The 19,331-nt window shown below is 33.5% G+C and overlaps 1 non-coding gene across 1 annotated transcript; it reads right to left on the minus strand.

The window, feature by feature from the left end:
- Positions 1 to 14,300: 14,300 nt before the first annotated feature.
- TRNAE-UUC (transfer RNA glutamic acid (anticodon UUC)) lies at positions 14,301 to 14,372 on the minus strand. Its single transcript has one exon. It is a non-coding gene; the product is annotated as a tRNA-Glu (tRNA).
- Between the last annotated feature and the right edge of the window lie 4,959 nt (positions 14,373 to 19,331).

Raw genomic sequence — 19,331 nt, forward strand, 5'->3', positions numbered from 1 at the left:
TAGTTTGAAGTTGTAAAAGCCTTAAGGAAATAAATATATAATTCATTTTCTTAAATAAAATCAATTTAATGTCTTTAGAAATAATAAATAACGGACTGACAATATATTAGGGGGCCCAGAAAGTAATGTCGCTTTCTTAAGATAAATTCAGATGAGTACTTTTTTTATTAGTAATCAACAATATATTCACCTTCGTTATCAACAACCTTTTGCCATCTAGTATATAACAACTTCCAAGTAAGTAACGAGCTACCAAATGACAACCAAATATCGACATGCGCAGAAACGACATTACTTTCCACCCCTAATAATAAGAGTAAAAGCATTTTCGAAATTCGAATAACTATTTATTAAAATTAATTATTTTTTATAGCCGGTCGTATTTCAATACAAAATATTAAATAAAATATTTCACCTAGGAAAGGTTATTTATAGAGGTAGAATTTTCGCAAAAAAAAATCACCAATTACGCATTTATATTTTTCAAAATATTAAAATTTCGAATAAATTTCGCATTTATACTTTCGAAATTATAAAAGTTGGGTACATTAGGTATTTTTTTTATTAAATACTTGTTTAGTAATTTTATTACTAAATATGAAAGTAAAGTTTAACAAAATACAAAATTTCAAAGTACAAGTCTTAACATTAAACAATTTTAATTAATTAGAAGATAACATTGTAGAAATTTCAACATTCGACTCCTTAAGCGTCGTTCTTCGGTCTGTTACGACGACATTGTATATGCTGAAGAAGCGTTCAGCGTCTATTTACTTAAATACCTTAAAAGGGTTTCGGAACCAATCATATGAGAGATTACATATGATTTCCATATGATTGGTGCCACCAGCGGGACGTATCATAAGAGATGCCGCCTGGCGTCTGCACCATACATTTCGCATTTATGTGTAATTTTCGCATTTATTCGCATCTATTTCGTAAATACGAAATTTCCGTACCCCTAGTTATTTATATTTAGTTTAGTTTAGTTATTTTATTGTTTTATATTTAGTGTTGCCCTGTCAGCAATATAACGACATTTAAAGTTATTTTGGTTTCTGCATTTTTTTTAAAAAAACAATCTCTTTTGAGGTTACACCTTATATAAGATGCTTATCAATAAAGCTATATAAAATTAATAAATAAAGTGCTTAAATAACATTAATTAGAACATAGTAAATGCATGTTTAAGTACATTACATATAAAGAAAGAAAATTATCTCACATGATTAATTTAAAATAAATGAAATATTTTTGTTAGTCTATTCGGATCATTGTTACATTTATAGTTCAAATAACTCAGCCGTTGTCAAAGCTAACATCCGGCGCGCGTGGCGTCCACGGGATGTTATTCCAGGACGGACTGAGTAAATACATCACCGATGGACTCCGAGAAATTGTTTTATGAACTGTTTTATACTTCCTTTACTCTCCGTAAACATATTGCATGTTTTACGACGGGAACAACTCTAATTGATTCGTATAATATAGTTGTTAGAGGTAAGCTATCTTTATCTTAATTTATGGAACAACATTATTATCATCTTTCCATCTACAACAATACCTCGCTTTGCGCCGTTTCGTTTTGCGTTTTTTTCGAAGTTGCATCGCTACTTAATTAGTACTAATTTTACTGTGCGTCGTTAAATTTTCGAGGTTGCGCTGTTTTGGGTTCGAGTCTTTAATTTTTTTTTGCAATTTTCAATTTTTTCTAAAAGATAGCAACACTTTTGTTTCTAATTGCTCCATGTCATCAAAACTCGGGGATTCCCTTTCTAACTAAAAATCAACACAATTTGAATACAGTTTTATATTCACTTTGTTTTACTAATTTTAAGAGTTCAGTTTTAATTACCTAGTGTGTTGTAATGTAGTGAGTAAAATTTTTACTTGTGGTTTCTGGTTACAAAAAATGTTAATATTTTTCCAATTTATTTATCAGCAGAGTTATATTATTTTTGTTTTTTAAATGTTTACTTTGTTTAATTTTCTTTTTAAAAAGTAGTATTTTCGTGACCCTGAAACCTATCTTCGATCTTTATATGGTTTGCTATAGAAAATCTTTATTCACTTTGCGGCGTTTCAATTTGCGTCGTGGTTTTTTGGAACGTAACCACGACGCAAAGTGAGGTATTGGTGTATAAGACGTCCACATAAGTCTCCCTCTAGATGGAGAGAGCTTTGTCCAAGATTTCTCCATGAAATCGAATTAAGAATAAGAAGAACTACACAAAGGTAGCGAATTGGCAAGTTGAAGTGGTAATAGGCAGCTGGGGCATTAAACTTCTGGAAAGAGACCATGGACCGGCAGAGATGACCTTCTAGAGGTGCTTAGAAGACACTTGATAAAGGCCACTTCCAACTGGTCCTATTACAAATCTAGGAGTGAGGCCTAGTTTTAAATGTATACTATATATTATCAAAATACATAATTTTTATCATACATATTCTCAAAATTTTCAGCATCTCATTTTTTATTTAATATTGATATATACTTTGTGCAATGTTGGACTGGTTTAGTGCTTTATTTCTCTATTTCCTACCGATGAAAATAGATAATATTTTGAAAAACATTGTCATTAAAAAATTATGTTAAAAATGTCGGCAAAACGGATATTTATCTTTTAAAAGATTATTGAGCGTATTTCTTTGTCAAATAAACATTTCCGACTTATAAAAATGAAATGCTTTATAATTGCAGTATATTTTGAAATAAAAAACTAGATAATTCATTTGCTATATATAATAAAGCTAAATGCTATAAGAATATAGTATGTAGGTGCCCCGAGCCGAGGCTTCCAGGGATCTCCATGGGAAGCTTTGTAACTTAAAACGTGGTTAAAACTTTGCACTGCTAATGTAGAAAACCTGTCACTATACGTCCCTTAAAATGTAATTAGAATTTACATTATCAATTGAAAATATCGCAATCAAATATAATAGTAATTTTAATTGAAACATCTCTCAATTTTATAAAGTATAAATACAAAGTCCCATTTATCTACTTACTGTCTAAGTTTATATTCATTTAAGATAAATAAAACTTCATGAAATACTGAAACAACTTTGTAAACACGAGCTTACTTGTTTCGGTTGAATCCAATTTATTTAAATGAAAGAGCTTACAGCGCTTCTGGATTATATTTTGCGTCTGAATAAGTGAAGGCTTATTTAATTTTAATAAGGCACAATGTTCTAGAATTTAAGTACAAGTTCTTAAGTTTCGTACTCTTAAATATATGTCACTTGCGACTGTCCCGATAAAAATATACAAAGTCACCCAGAGAGCAATGGAGATGGTTATTAAATGAAAATATCTGCTGAAGAACCAAGATCACCATCGTGGCTTAAAAATTCCTCACCTGAAGTGACAGTGGGCGTGGCATATCAATCGTGCAAACGATGGCTGTTGGAACCGAAGGTTTCTTAGGTTCCTTCTTTCTGTGGCAGCCACGAGCCGATAGACGCGTGATAGAAGCCTGCGTTCGACATACCTAAGGTAGCTGATAATCCCAGAATGCGGGCAGCATAGGACCGGTCATCATGACAATATGTGGGGAAGACGTATACCTTGCAGTTGACGTCTATTCGCAGAAAAGAATAAGTATATGTACAGATATTTTTTAAAGAAATAGCTATAGCACTCTTTTTATCTCAAGCTTTCATTACATACGCCTAATAATTATGGAGCTCATTTATATTATCACTAGCTGATCTCGCAAACGTTGTTAAGCAAAAAAAAATTAATTAACAAATAAAAAATAAGGGTTTATCGTAGAGGGGTAAAAATTTTGGGTTGTATGTATTTTTGTTTGCTGTACCGTAAAGAATTAAAAACAAAAAAAATCGTCAAAAAATTTAAAAAAACGGGTGAACAACCCTTATCACTTAGGGGTATGGAAAATTGATAGTAGCCGATTCTCAGACCTACTGAATACGCATATAAAATTTGGTAAAAATCGGTCGAGCCGTTTCAGAAGAGTTCAAGTTCGAACACCGTGACACGAGAATTTTATATATTAGATTAGTTATGACTTGTATACTCCTTGAGAAGAATCCTGAAAGAACCCAAAATGACAGAAATAATAGAATCCAAATTAATGTACGATAGGAGCTTCCAACTTAATCCTTAATAGCTTGATTTACGAAAGTGATTTTTTTTTAATATTACTGTGTTTGCTTGAGGCTCTAGATGAAGGGAAAAATAGATTTTTTTTTAATTTCGTAGGAAAGAATATTATACAACTGTAAAATTCGTGATTTGAACATTCGGTTTAAAAGATTGGTATCAAAATTGAAACTCTAGACTATTTAGGGTTAAACGAATGCGCTCCTTTGCGAAGATTACCCCAAAAACACTCGGACAGGTATTCTTTTGTTATTTTCACAATTTTTCTTAATACAGTAGTGTGTAGTCATTTCAATGGTAGAACCTCCACTGTCGGATATAGGTCACTTCCACGATTCCCAATAGGGCCAGTAAGAAATTGTGAAAAACGAAATATGAGTATGAAAATAAAAAAGATACCTGATGAAAGCGGCCTAAATCGCGCTACTACGGATTACTTTAATAATCTCCTTATCCACCTTCTGAGTAGACGTGTCACTCTACGTTTGCCAATCCGTGATCTTCACTCCAGAACTTTAAGACTCCAACAGCCATCTCTCCTACCCGCTACGTGGCTCGTCATATACCCCTTATGCTTTCTGATCCTCTAAGTCAAGTCAGCTACTTTAATTGTTCTACGAATATCTTCATTTCAGATTCGATCTCGAAGAGAAATCCCAAATCTAGCCTTCTCCTTGCAATTTAATCATATTTTAAGTCAAATCTTAATAAAGTGGTAGTTACTTTCCATTTTTTATTTTATAATTATTAAATTATAAAATTAATTACATGATAATTTACAGACATTCAATTTTTAAAAATCATTCATGCATGTATACATAATACATACATATATATGTGTATATATGTATAAATATATATATATATAGATATATACATTTATATATATATATATATATACATGCATATTGTAAAACCTTCTGCTTGGTTCGTTAATACAATCATTAATGACTGGACGAATGAAAGAAATGTCATTAGATAAACTGTTCTGCCTGAAAACCCGGAATTGTAATCGTGCAAATGAATTCGAGTGAACGTTACGCAAAGTCTATGCCTCGGACGTGGTTTGAATGTAGACTGTACACTCAAGGACAATTAAATGGTGACATTTTATTTTATTGTTTTTATGCTCTTGAAATATTTTTAAAAGCCTAGTGTCAGTAAATGTGATATCACTAATATGAATTGTTCATTACACATCTTCCAATAAAGTATTGTTTAGAAGGATCTTCTAAAATTAAACTAATAGTGTAACAACGTCTAAATATTTTACCATTCCGGCAGTTGGACCGACAACTGTAGTACCAAACTAAACATTCAATGACCGACAACAAAATAAATTTTACCAAGCGATTTTAAAATTGTGTATATATAAAAATGTCAGAAACAGCTTTGGTATAACTTTTAAAAAAATTACAGCGGATTCACTCAAATATTTCTAACACATGTTTATAGCACAAATCTACCATGAACCAAGAAGAAAGAAGGAAAGTTCACCACCATGAGCTACAGAGGCAACCAAAACGATGGTAACAGCTATGGAAGGAGGAATCCTTCCTCAACACCACCCGGAGGGACAAGGAAACAATGTACCCGAGTCGCACAGACGCGCCATATAATATCCAAGTGAGGCTTAAGAAATAGCTATAGGAGAAATTTTAACTTCAGCTTGAGCTCCGACACCGACTAAGCTTTAGCCACACAAAGCTAAAAGCGCCGACATCCAACAGAAACCAGAGAGAGAGAGAGAGAGTTAGAGTATAACGTATAGGCAAAATATATTAATTTCTCTGATAAAAAAATCGCAAGATTTTAAGTAAATTTAAATTACTCTAGCTGCTATTACAGACTGTTATAACAAAGTAAATATAAAAATAAATTTTAATACAAAACATTATGTGTTAGGTGAGATGAGTAAAAAATAATCATTTAAGCAAAGTTTTTTTTTGTAAATTTTAATTTTTAAACGTAATGAATTTATTGTAACGCATGGATGCACAGACCGCGGCCCACCGGTCGAACGTTGGTGGCCCGCCGACAGCAAAAATAATACTCTCGTAAATTCGAAAAATATTGAATTCTAATTATTATCAATTTTTTATTGTCTTTAATTACCTATACTTCTGGCGGCCGGCCCGCCATCAGTTCATGATTTATCCGAGTGGTCCCTAGTCTTAGTAAGTGCAACCATGTTGTAATGTTTTGATTTTGTTGTTATTACTTCTTCTTTAAATATGAAAAAAATTTTATTACACAAACACATATGCATGCCCTGACGTAGTGATAATAATATTTTCATCACAGTCATCATTTCAGACCAACGTCCACTACTGGACATACTATTTCAGATATTTACAGTAGGATCGCTCGAAAGCGGCCTTATCTTAACAAAGTGATTTTTCCACCTTGTGGGTGGACACCCTGTGCAAAACCTTAAGACCAAAGCGATGGTAGAGATCGCCACTGCAATTTGCAAATCTGCTGTACTATAGCGATTTGATTGAAAAGTACGGTACGGTATATTTGTCATGAAGTGTACATCAGGTGCATTGAACGTTTACATTCGAGCATCCTCAGCTTCGTTTCCCTTCGCAGCGAACGGGTCACCGATTTTGAGCGACCGACGCATCCACATACAGCTGTCTGCGTAACGACCATATATCCGCTGTACGGATGTAAATTCCCGCATCATGCCGCCATACATGCACGCGTCTCATGAAACTTTTTGTAATTCGTATGTTACAGTGCTATATGTCACACAGTCTACGAAACATTGATAACAGATAATATATAGCCCAATTATCGTCAATTAATGTTACATCATACCCAAAAATCAATTATTTCAGAAAAAATAAATAATGTTAAGATAATATAGTAAAAAAGGTTCATTACAATTTAAACGTACTTTAAGAGATAATAAAGTCTTTTTGTCCGGTTTCTTTTGAAGTCTCTCGTTCCACCACCCCTATGGGTGGATACGGTAGGACTTTATTCACGTTATAATTTTTTCTACATGTCATCTTTCGTCCTTTTCGATGTCTTTCATTCTTTCCAGTAACTTCCTTTATATTATTTCTAATTCCTTTCCATTTCATCCCAAAACCCGACATTATACCCACTAAACCCAACAGGTAGATACATTAAACGAAATTTACAAACATAATAAGTATACAGTTATACTTTTTACTAATTTAAATTTAAACTAATTACGGAGCTAAGACGAATGTAACTGTTCTGTGCTACTAATCAGCCAAGTGAATGATATAAACGTAGTCGCCAATAACGCGAACAATGTAATTATTTTCGTAATAAATAAGAGTAATAATTAATCTTAAGTATTCTTTAAAAATATTCAAGTTTTAGCTCAAAATCTTTAATACGAGATTGCAAGAAGCTTTTACTGTTAATGTATAAAGCTTTTAGCATAAACGATTTCAGCGTTCAAACACTTTAGGATGCATGACAATATTGCCACCCATTATGTAAATTAACAACATTTAAATGTACCAAGAAATATTAAATTTAAAGTCACCCTTAAAAAAGTTTAATGAACGTTTTGTTTAACAAAAACAAAGGCATTTCAGTATAACATCGCAGGAAAAAGGGTAGGTATTGCAGGGTACTTTAGCCACGGTGCGTGCATTATTGTGTTCCGGTTCCGGAACCGTGGCTTGCGAAATCACGGGAAGCCGTGACGAGTCAGTTTGCGTAAACAGTATCAGCTGTTTACTTTTCCAAAAAAAGGATAAAATAGGTATAATTGAACACCGTGATTATATGAAATGTTTTGTGTTATTATCTTAACGCAAATAATCTTTTATTTTAACTTATCATAATTTTAGCCGCAAAACGTCTAGTGCTAGACATAGACCTGTTCCAAAGACTCCCGAAGGGACCTGTATTCAGTCATCCGACAACCTTATCTTCGTTTGTAAATCTCCTGAACGGACGTATTGCGATGCGCTAAGCGGTTTGTAGTCACTCTGTAAACTTAAAGCCTCCACGATATGTGAAAGAAAATCAGAACATGAAGAACGTAAGATTATGTGAAGGATGTGAGGAAAGAGAAAAAATTTGTGAGTGCAAAATGATTTACATCCGAAATGTAACGTCCTCCTCACATGAGAGAGGGAATAAGAAAAAAAAACCTGCCTGCCAAGCGTGGCAATTATGGGTCTTGCAACGGGCGTCTATGAGTTAAAAAGATGACGAAATTTTTTACTCATACAATCCACAAAGAAATACAAGACAGATGACATCACACTTTTTCATTGTCATTAACAGTTCCACTATGCATAACCAGTATGAATATTTGTAAAAAAAAAATAGACGTAGATGGTTAAATGAGGAATAAATCAGGACACATATACTTAAAAGAATGTGCGAATCGTAATACTAAATATAAAATATTGTAAGTCTTATTATATATTTAATCTCATTAAGATAGATTTATTGAAATTAAAATAAAAAATGTAAAATTGATGTACATGAGAAAGATAAATAAACTAAATAAAGCTGTGATACTACGAGTACAATAGAAAATACAACTGAAGTGTTTGAGGATGGATGAAAGGAATGGAATGATTGAGAAAGGAAGATGGAATTATGGAATGATAGAAGGAAGAAAAAAAGATATTGTGAACTATGGAAGACGAGGACTAAAATAAAAATTTTCATGCGAAAAAATAGTTAAGAAATAAAAAACCCTGTTCTCAACAAAATAGGGGTGGAAGGAGAGGTCCCAGTAGCGGAGGCCTCATAAAAAAATCGTAATACTAATCTAGTAATGAATTTAAATAAATCATTAATTTGATAGGCAAATTTTCATTTGACAAAATGTTGAAGACAGTTTCATTTCAATAAATAATTCACTTACACTTCTTTAGTCTGCGTATTTCGTTAAATGATACTTTAGTATAAATTTATTAAAACTATGAAAGTGTGATTTGAATATATTAAAAAACTATTAAAATCCAGAATAATTCATAGTCTCGTCACGCTGCGCCGTAGCGCGAAGCGTAGCTTCAATTTCTCTACGAGATTTAGATTTTACAAAATACGACCGTAGCATAGTAATGTTTTAGCGGGTGTGTTATGATCGCTTAAAATTATAATATGACTTTTATGTCACAGGAGTACAAAAGCGGAATAACACCTTGGATAATTTAATGGTAAACCTGAAATAGTAAGTAGAAACGTCAACCAAACCCTACAACACAAATATTAATACTGTGCATGTATCGTGAAACTGTTGATTGACAATAAAATACATGTAGTTTGTTGGAAAAAAATTGTAGTCGTCTATGCCCGTAGATGCCCGCTGTAATGCATGGGCCTCTTCCAAGGATATCTATAGAGTGATCTATCATAAATGCCACGCTTGTCAGACGGGTAGGTTATCGCAGCGTGATATTATGGTACCTAGTGGCCTTTGCTACCCAACCTCTTAAAACTTTTTTTTACATAAGAAATTCTCTTTTTTGTAAGTGATAGTTCTATTAGTTTCCATCATCATTATCATCACTTCAGCTATAGGGGATCCACTGGTGGACATGGGTTGCCCTCTATAGATTTTCAACAGAACTATATTAAGCTGTCTTATCTCTGCGGGCTTATTTCCGCAACGAAGCGGTACTGCGCTCATTTTGAGTTGAAAATAACTCTTTTTAAGGTGCGCTTTCTTATAGAAAAGTTTATTGAAGAAAAATTTATAGCAGTATATAGTCGATATACATATATGTAAAATAATGTGGTCTATAAACATAAGAGTAACAATGTATTGAAGAAGTTTTCGATACGTAACACTATGTTTAACACTACAAATATAGATAACGAAAGAAGACTTGTTATACCTTTCTTTATTGGGCGAAGTGGCAGTATTCATTTATTGTGTCGATATACATATATGTAAAATAATGTGGTTTTTGAACATAAGAGTATCAATATATTGAAGAATTTTTCGATACGTAACCCTATGTTTAACACTACAAATATAGATAACGAAAGAAGACTTGTTGTTGTGTTTGTTGGGCGAAGTGACAGTATTCATTTATTGTATCTTTAGTGGCATTTTAAATGGAATATATCCATCTAGTTGCAGCTGACACGATATCGAATAACATTATAAAATATTTAATTACATATTTTATTCATAAAAAAATACAAGCGTTAATTTAGTTGTTTACCCACGGCAAATTTAATTTAATTGAAATATTTGTTACTTTGACCCGGATCGAAGGCCGCCTTTTAAACCGGCTTCCGTTGACAATATTACGGTTTTATTAAAATTCCACTGCTGTTTATTCGGAAAATTCGCACTGACAAACAACCGTGTTTTCGTCTAAATAATTTTTGACAGTTAATAAATTATACTTATTCATTTATTTTGACATTTTTATTGTTTTAACCACAGGAAGTCCGAAGATGATACGCCTTATCAGATTTCTAATACGACAGATTATAAAGGGACCTATATCCTGCGAACGTCAACTATTGTTTACCTAATGGGTGAGTACATTGGCTTGATTACAAAGTCTATGACGGATCTGTAAGGGAAGTATTGTTAAGATACTAAAAAATCCTTTCATATATATACATACATACTTACATATATATATATATATATATATATATATATATATATATATATATATATATATATATGTGTGTGTGTGTGTGTGTGTGTGTTTCCTAGTTTGTGCCACAGACTTCAAATAGGATCAGCTGTCATACCCCATCTTATCCCTTCTAAAAATCTTGCACCTCCCTATGCAACATACATAATTTTTATATTAAAGTGAAAGGGTTAAACCTGTGTCATATCCACTTTCGAATTGCCCCTCTTAACATTCAAATTTCCCACCAGTGACGCTTGGGCACCATGGAAAACACTGATCTAGCATTAATTGTACACACTATTTACATTTTAGCATCTTAGTTGTAATGAAATAACAAACAGCACTGAAAAATTTAATCGTTCCAGTTTAACTAATGTATTCGCGGCTGAACACTGCATTTTAACCGATGCTGTTAATGATTTAACTAATACAGCAATGCGGATCTATTAAACGCGGATTGGCGATGGATGATCGTGTTACGCGGTACATTCATTCAAAGTAAATTTTAATGTCTTGTAATAAATTATAAAATATCGTTTCATATGTAAACCGTTAAATTGTTTCGTGTATTATTGTATTTAATCTCACATAATTGTAGAGGTTTTGTCAAGTAAATTTTATCTTTACGTCATTTGAATATTGTCAACATTTTAAGATTTCTTATAAGTGTAAAAGGTTTAGAGATGAACTTGTAACTCATTTTTTAGCAAAAACCTTTAATGTTTTTACATATATTCACATTCAATCTATATAAAGCGATCACTCTGAAATATGTTACATTCTCTCTTCTTCCTTCCCTTTTCCCTTTTTATTTGGGGTCGGGTCTCCTTATCAATTTGCGTCAGGCCACTCTATCCCGGGTTGTCTCTGCGTCATGTTGAAGGGTTTCCAGTTCCTTTCCGATATTAGACCACCACGTAGCTTTTAGACGCCCTCTCCCTCTTGGGAATTCTGAAATATGTAACAGTAATTTATTTTTTATATTAGAGAGTGACAGACCAGTAAATTCTGGCAGTACAAAATCTGCAGAAATATCGTGCAAAGGTATCTATGGGGGTATATACCATAATCGCCATTAGCAGGCGGGTTGGCAATTGCAATATGATATTATGGTACGCAAAGGACGCTACTGCCCATCCTTTGGAAACTCGTTTGTGAACAGAGGCAATCCTATATAATAAACGCACAAAGAGTGAATTATACATAACTGCATCGCGGGAATCGAACTCGCGGCTTACAATAGTAAGTCTCATTCCTATCGTTTGCTCGCAGGGTGGTGAGCGATACTGTTAAAAGGAATAAAACAGTATAGATAAGTAGGTACCAAATAAACTGCACATAATTAACTAGTCAATTAATAATAGGAAAATAGACTAAAACAGATTAAGAAAACGTAGTATTGTTTTAAAAAAGTCAAACCCAAAAAAGAAAACTGTGATATAAAAAATAGGATAAGTAATAAAATAACGAATAAATAATGTACCTAGCCACTTAAGAGTAATAAGATGATGGAAGGAAGACGATGAAAGCAAGAAGATATGTAAGAACAAAATGAAAGATATTGTGAAAGAAAAAAGGTTAGAATAAAAGAAATTGAGAAGTATGAAAGAGAGTGAAGAATAAAGATAAAATTTTGATAAACTTATTTGTAAACAAAGACCCTGATCCCAACAAATTAAGGGTATGAGAGGCGTCCAATAGCGGAGGCCAAAAAAAATAGTAAGTCTCAAAGCTCTACTTGCTCAATGCATGAACGTATAATAAACAATAATTAATTTTATAACTTACTTATTATATCTGCAACCATTTTTGTTATATATAAATTATTTGACAGAAAATGTACTATACTTTGACCCTTTGTAATCAAACCTTGTCTACTTAGGCCGTAAACACCGTAAAAAACGTGATATCACATTCCAAGTTTGAATTTCTCTTGAATGAGTATTAATTTTATTTCCTCATTTTTTCATCGATGTTAAATAACTTGCTTTGTGTTAGTCGAATGTTTATAGATTGGGCTATTTATGGATTCAATGAAACATCCTGTTTGTGACAGAAAAAGATCTGGCTATCCACGTATTATTAGAACAAAAAACACGATCAAAGCATTAAAGATAATCCTAGGAAATCTTGTCCGAAAACAAAATGTTTTATCTGGGTAAATTAATAAAGCACCTAGTGTCGTGTATTTTAAAAAAGAATACTTGGGTTCAGCAGACTATTAGCTATGCACTAATAATTATTAATCAATAATTTGAAAGTGAATTGGAATGCAAGTTCAAAACAACTACATAAACGATTTTTATATCACATTTATAAATGTATAATGTATTATGGGGACCAGAAAATAATATCATTTCTGTCGACATAATTTACAGAAAAACCCATGCTTTTTATCACTACGCCGGTGAAAATTTATATACTAGATGACAAAAGATTGTTGATAACGAAGGTGAATATATTGTTGATAAGAAATAGAAACTTGTTTAAAATGTGGTCGTGTGAATTTAACTTAAGAGACATTACTTTCCGGTCCCCATAATATAGATAAATAGAGTGTACAAGTAATGATAAGTGTTGAGTTCCAAGGTGCCCAAGCCTCACTGGTGGGAAATTTGATTGTTAAGAGGGGCAATTCGAAAGTAGATATGACACAGGTTTAACCCTTTCTCTTTAATATAATAATTATGTATGTTACATAGGGAGGTGCAAGCAATAATTTCTAGAAGTACAAGGTCTGCAGGGACAGATGGTTAACAATAATTATTTCTTATGCGTCAACTTTTACTTCAAAACCGCTGACTTTTGGATAGGATCCTATCTTGTATTCCCTCATAAGGGTGTAAATACTATAATTATTTATTTATACGTTTGACAGGTAGGTTGGTGATCGCAGTGTGAAATTATAGTGCTCAGAGGACGCAGTTCTCCATTTGGAGTGTTTGGTGAGCAGTAGAGACGCTAGATAAATGATTGAAAATGTTTGACGATCACAGAATATCTTGCACGTTAACCAGATTTTTATTATCACGTTGTAAATACGTTACAAGTAATTTAATTTGTGTGTGTACATTTATATATATATATATTTATATATATATATATATATATATATATATATATATATATAAGAACCATTAAAAAATCTTAAGAAGCTATTTCGCTCATGAAGTTGTTTACATAATGCACACTAACTTTTTGCTTAATGCTTAATAGAAGTTTCTGGAATAGTCAGCTAAATACAACGTAGACATTATCAAATTTTAGTGATAGTTAAGTATGGTGTTACTCTAACGGAGTAACTGAGCCGTACTTTTTTTAAATAAATATATGAAGAAACGATCTTTAGGGTTAGGTTAAGTCTCTTAATAGCACCAAATTTAATAACAAGTTATTATCCTTTCTTCAGGCTCTGCACCGGTTCATATAGTTCGATTCTTCCAAACGCGGCTAGGATTGTCAACTACATACTAAACACAAATAAAACTATTTTTTTCCATAAAAATAATAATTTTGATAAAGTTTGTTTTATGTCTCATCGTTGAAAAAGAATTTTCCCGTACCGGGAATCGAACCCGAGCCTCCTGGGTGAAAGCCAGGTATCCTAGCCACTAGACCATACGGGATGACACTAAAGGTAATGTAAAACGTTAAAAAGTCAATAGTGTTTTATGTACACCAATACCTTAATAAGAAAGGACCAATATCTAGCCACCTCCGCACATGCAGTGGTTGTCGTGCATGAAAGTGCACCGCCCGCCAGCCCGCCCGTAAATGCGCATGCGACAGACAATGCCAACTACACAACCGCCACCGTAAATTCACTCAACACGTGTTTCACCCCTCCACGGGGCATCTTCAGGAGTTGTTACACAGATTAGTGCTAAACACCGAGTGAGCTCAGTCCGCTGTCGCTTTGTTATTTATATGTCACCTCCTCCCCACCACAACTTAATGTCACGTGATCGACCACGTGGGTATTTTTATTTTACCCTCTCTTACGCATTTGTTATATTTGAGATTTTACGTAATAGACGAGTGCCCCGACCGATTCCCCAGACAAACCTGCAATAATGGAGAGGAGGAGACATTGACCTGCTCATTAAATACAGGTCCACTACCCGCGTGTCTTATTATTTCTAGCCGTTCCAACACGTCCATACGTAATCCTTTGCTACAGGTGTGCAGCACGTCATAGGAATGACCATGGGGCAAACTATGTCCAGTCTCTAATAAATGTTTAGAAAAATGAGATCTTTCAGGGCGATCATTTCTATATGCGGAAATATGCTCCTTATAACGAATGTTGAAACTTCGACCAGTTTGGCCCACGTACACCCCTTCACACCCACCACACTTCAACCTATAAATACCCGACTTTTTGTCAACCTCTGTTTTTTCCTTGCCGTTGCAAATCGCACGCCGAATAGTGTTGTTGGTTCTGAATGAAACAGAAACGCCGTTTTTTCTTAATATTTTAGATAATTTTTCGGATATTGGTCCCAAATACACTAAACTAGACCTACAGTTTTGGACACCGCGCTCAGGTGTCACCGAGTATAAAAGGCCCCTCACTCGCTGGTTCATCTTCTTCCTAATTAAACCATCCACCATTCTCCGCTCGTAGCCATTTGCAACAGCTATTGCATAAATAGTATTAAGTTCTTTATTATATGCTGCTACATTTAACGGGTATGTCATCAATCTATTTATATATTATAAATAGATTGATGACATGATTTGTTGATTTGATGATTGATGACAACGGGTATGTCATCAATCTATTTATATATTATAAATAGATTGATGACATACCCGTTAAATGTAGCAGCATATAATAAAGAACTTAATACTATTTATGCAATAGCTGTTGCAAATGGCTACGAGCGGAGAATGGTGGATGGTTTAATTAGGAAGAAGATGAACCAGCGAGTGAGGGGCCTTTTATACTCGGTGACACCTGAGCGCGGTGTCCAAAACTGTAGGTCTAGTTTAGTGTATTTGGGACCAATATCCGAAAAATTATCTAAAATATTAAGAAAAAACGGCGTTTCTGTTTCATTCAGAACCAACAACACTATTCGGCGTGCGATTTGCAACGGCAAGGAAAAAACAGAGGTTGACAAAAAGTCGGGTATTTATAGGTTGAAGTGTGGTGGGTGTGAAGGGGTGTACGTGGGCCAAACTGGTCGAAGTTTCAACATTCGTTATAAGGAGCATATTTCCGCATATAGAAATGATCGCCCTGAAAGATCTCATTTTTCTAAACATTTATTAGAGACTGGACATAGTTTGCCCCATGGTCATTCCTATGACGTGCTGCACACCTGTAGCAAAGGATTACGTATGGACGTGTTGGAACGGCTAGAAATAATAAGACACGCGGGTAGTGGACCTGTATTTAATGAGCAGGTCAATGTCTCCTCCTCTCCATTATTGCAGGTTTGTCTGGGGAATCGGTCGGGGCACTCGTCTATTACGTAAAATCTCAAATATAACAAATGCGTAAGAGAGGGTAAAATAAAAATACCCACGTGGTCGATCACGTGACATTAAGTTGTGGTGGGGAGGAGGTGACATATAAATAACAAAGCGACAGCGGACTGAGCTCACTCGGTGTTTAGCACTAATCTGTGTAACAACTCCTGAAGATGCCCCGTGGAGGGGTGAAACACGTGTTGAGTGAATTTACGGTGGCGGTTGTGTAGTTGGCATTGTCTGTCGCATGCGCATTTACGGGCGGGCTGGCGGGCGGTGCACTTTCATGCACGACAACCACTGCATGTGCGGAGGTGGCTAGATATTGGTCCTTTCTTATTTAGGATGGACTTCCGCAATGTAACGCCTGAATCCATTAAACCAATACCTTACTTTGTGTCGTATCGTTTTGCGTTTCGAAGTTGCGTCGCTGCTTAATTTGTACTAATTTTCACTGTGCGTCGTTAGATTTTCGAGGTTGCGTTGTTTTAGGCTCAAGTCATTAATTTTTTTTTTTAATTTGTTTTTTCAAAAAGATGGCAACACTTGTTTCTAATTTTATAGCAATTTTAATACAGTTTTATTTTCACTTTGTTTTGCTAATTTTAGAATTCAGTTTCAATTACGTAGTGTGTTGTGTTTGTATTTGAAAGAGAATAACAAAAATTATATAAGTTTTTACGTGTTGTTTCTGGCTACAAAAAAGGTAAATATTATTCCGATTTATTTATTGGCATAGTTATGTTATTTCTGTTTTTTAAATGTTTACTTTTCAATTTTCTTATTAAAAAGTAGTATTTTTGTAACCCTGGAACCTATCTTCGATCTTTACATGGTTTGCTATAGAAAATCTTAATTCACTTTGCGGCGTTTCAATTTGCGTCGAGTTTTTTTGTAACGTAACCACGACGCAAAGTGAGGTATTGGTGTATTTAAAATTAAATTTCACTTTTATTATTTTGGATACAACATAATTTTCTTAGATTGTATTTGTACTAAGGTATTGTGATAAAAAACAAAAACAGATCCTTAGCATTAGGAAGCTGCTTATTCTTATTTTCCATTCCACTCTTCTAGAATGTCATAGTGAAGCTCTTTCATTCTTCATTTCTGAATTTAAACACCTAGCGACTAAGTGTATATTTTCTATATCAGTGTCTTGAGTCCGAACAGTTTTCACTTGACGCTTTGATTACTATATAAAAGTAGGGTTTCATATATGTATATATAACAAATTTGACATAATTATAATAAACAAACTTAATCATTACGATGCTGTAATGCAAGAAATATTATAACGATCTTATTTACAACGTGGAAATTTATTTCCTTTTTTCTTAAATTTTAAGTACTGTCTAACACGGCCGGTCCAAAATGGACAATATTTCAACCTAATTCACTCTACGAGACAGAATGCTTGTTGTAGAGTGTTTTATTAAACAGTGAATTTTATTGTAATTTCGAATCTTATGTTAATAAAGTTTATTATTAAATATATAATTTTTGTTCTAGTTGTCTCTCTGATTGTGAGCGCTATTAGCTGTTCTAGGTTGTATAGCTACATCAATGGGTTTGCAAAAATAATTAAATCACAAAACTTATTAATAAACATTTTTGGTCGCGATGTAGTCACCTTTTAATCTTCTACTAGCGACATCTAGTGAATTAAACTGCAAACTCATTGAACAAATATCGTAATAAAGTTGTGTTACTGAAAATTCTAATAATATATAGTATGGGCAACTACATTTATTATAAACGTACTACTCATGTCTATTTTCTAATATAACAAAACACATGTATATAAATCTATCAATTTATTTAAGTCTGGTACAAACCGCATGAGATTTAAAGTCGCTATCGAAAACAGATCGGCATTCAGCACTAAGCAATCAGTAAAGTGTTGCAAAATATATGCAAAGAAAGTGCAATGCTTTCGACCTAAAGTATTTAGATTTTAAATGTATTTAACCAATCACTTTACATCAGTAATTCCCAAAGTGGTCTATATCGACCCCTAGGGGTCTATGACAACCTGCAAGGGGTCTACGTCAGCGAAAAAAAATTTGGGGGACCACAATATATTTACTTACATCATACTATCTTACAATATCAAAACATTTACAATATTTATAAAAGTACCTATTAAGTAAAAAAAATTTTTTATATATATTTATAAAATCGTGTAAGTTGTAGGATGTTGGAATTCGCGTCGTGGTCGCAATACATTTTGAACTTGTAAAAACCTGGGAGTCGCAGTCTCAGAGCTTCGCTACCTTGCACTGACTTATTCAATTCGTCACTCTTTAAATAAGAATGTGGGACCAACAAATAAATTTACAGGAAATCAATATCAGGTAAGTAGGGGGTCTACCCAACACGGAAAAACATGGCAAGGGGTCTACGACACAAAAAAGTTTGGGGAACTCTGCTTTACATTAACATGTATTTATCTCGGTATTATATTTTAGACGAATGGAATATAACGAATGTAAATAAGTGCTAGTTTTAAAGAGGTAAAGTATAAAATGAACAATGGTAGCTTAGCAGTTGAAGACAGAAACTTGCGATTGTAGGTCGATTTTCGAGATTTGATTCCTGGATTTACTTCACAATTTGTGTATCAATTATATAGAATTGTCACTGCTCACAAATAAGTTTCCAGATGATGAGCAGCAGCGTCTTCTGCGTACCATAATACCACAAAGCGTGGCGATTGTGGTATATACCCATAGGTATCGGAGAGGCATGTGCAGTACAGTGGGCATCTATAGACTAAAACAATGAATGTATGGAACACTCAATATTATAATCAAGTTTCAAAAATAAATAAATTTCGTAATAAAAATATAGTAAAAAAGCGTTTTAAAAGTTAAATTGACTACATAATAAAATTAATAATGGTTTACTATCTGCTTTGCAGAGTTTGTACTGCTAAAATTATTGGCCAAATGCGACACATTTCAATAGAAAATATTAATTAAATAGTATACAAGATGATAGGAAAAAGGTGTAAAACTTATTGTTGACAAATAAGATATACGCTTAAACTTTTAAAGCCTTAAAACCTATAATCCATCACCTGTATAATGCGGCAATGTCCAATA

This window comes from Battus philenor, unplaced genomic scaffold (genome assembly GCF_028537555.1).
Source record: "Battus philenor isolate CCGP_79_NKW_IND1 unplaced genomic scaffold, ilBatPhil1.0.hap1 SCAF_15, whole genome shotgun sequence".
NCBI lineage: Eukaryota > Metazoa > Arthropoda > Insecta > Lepidoptera > Papilionidae > Battus > Battus philenor.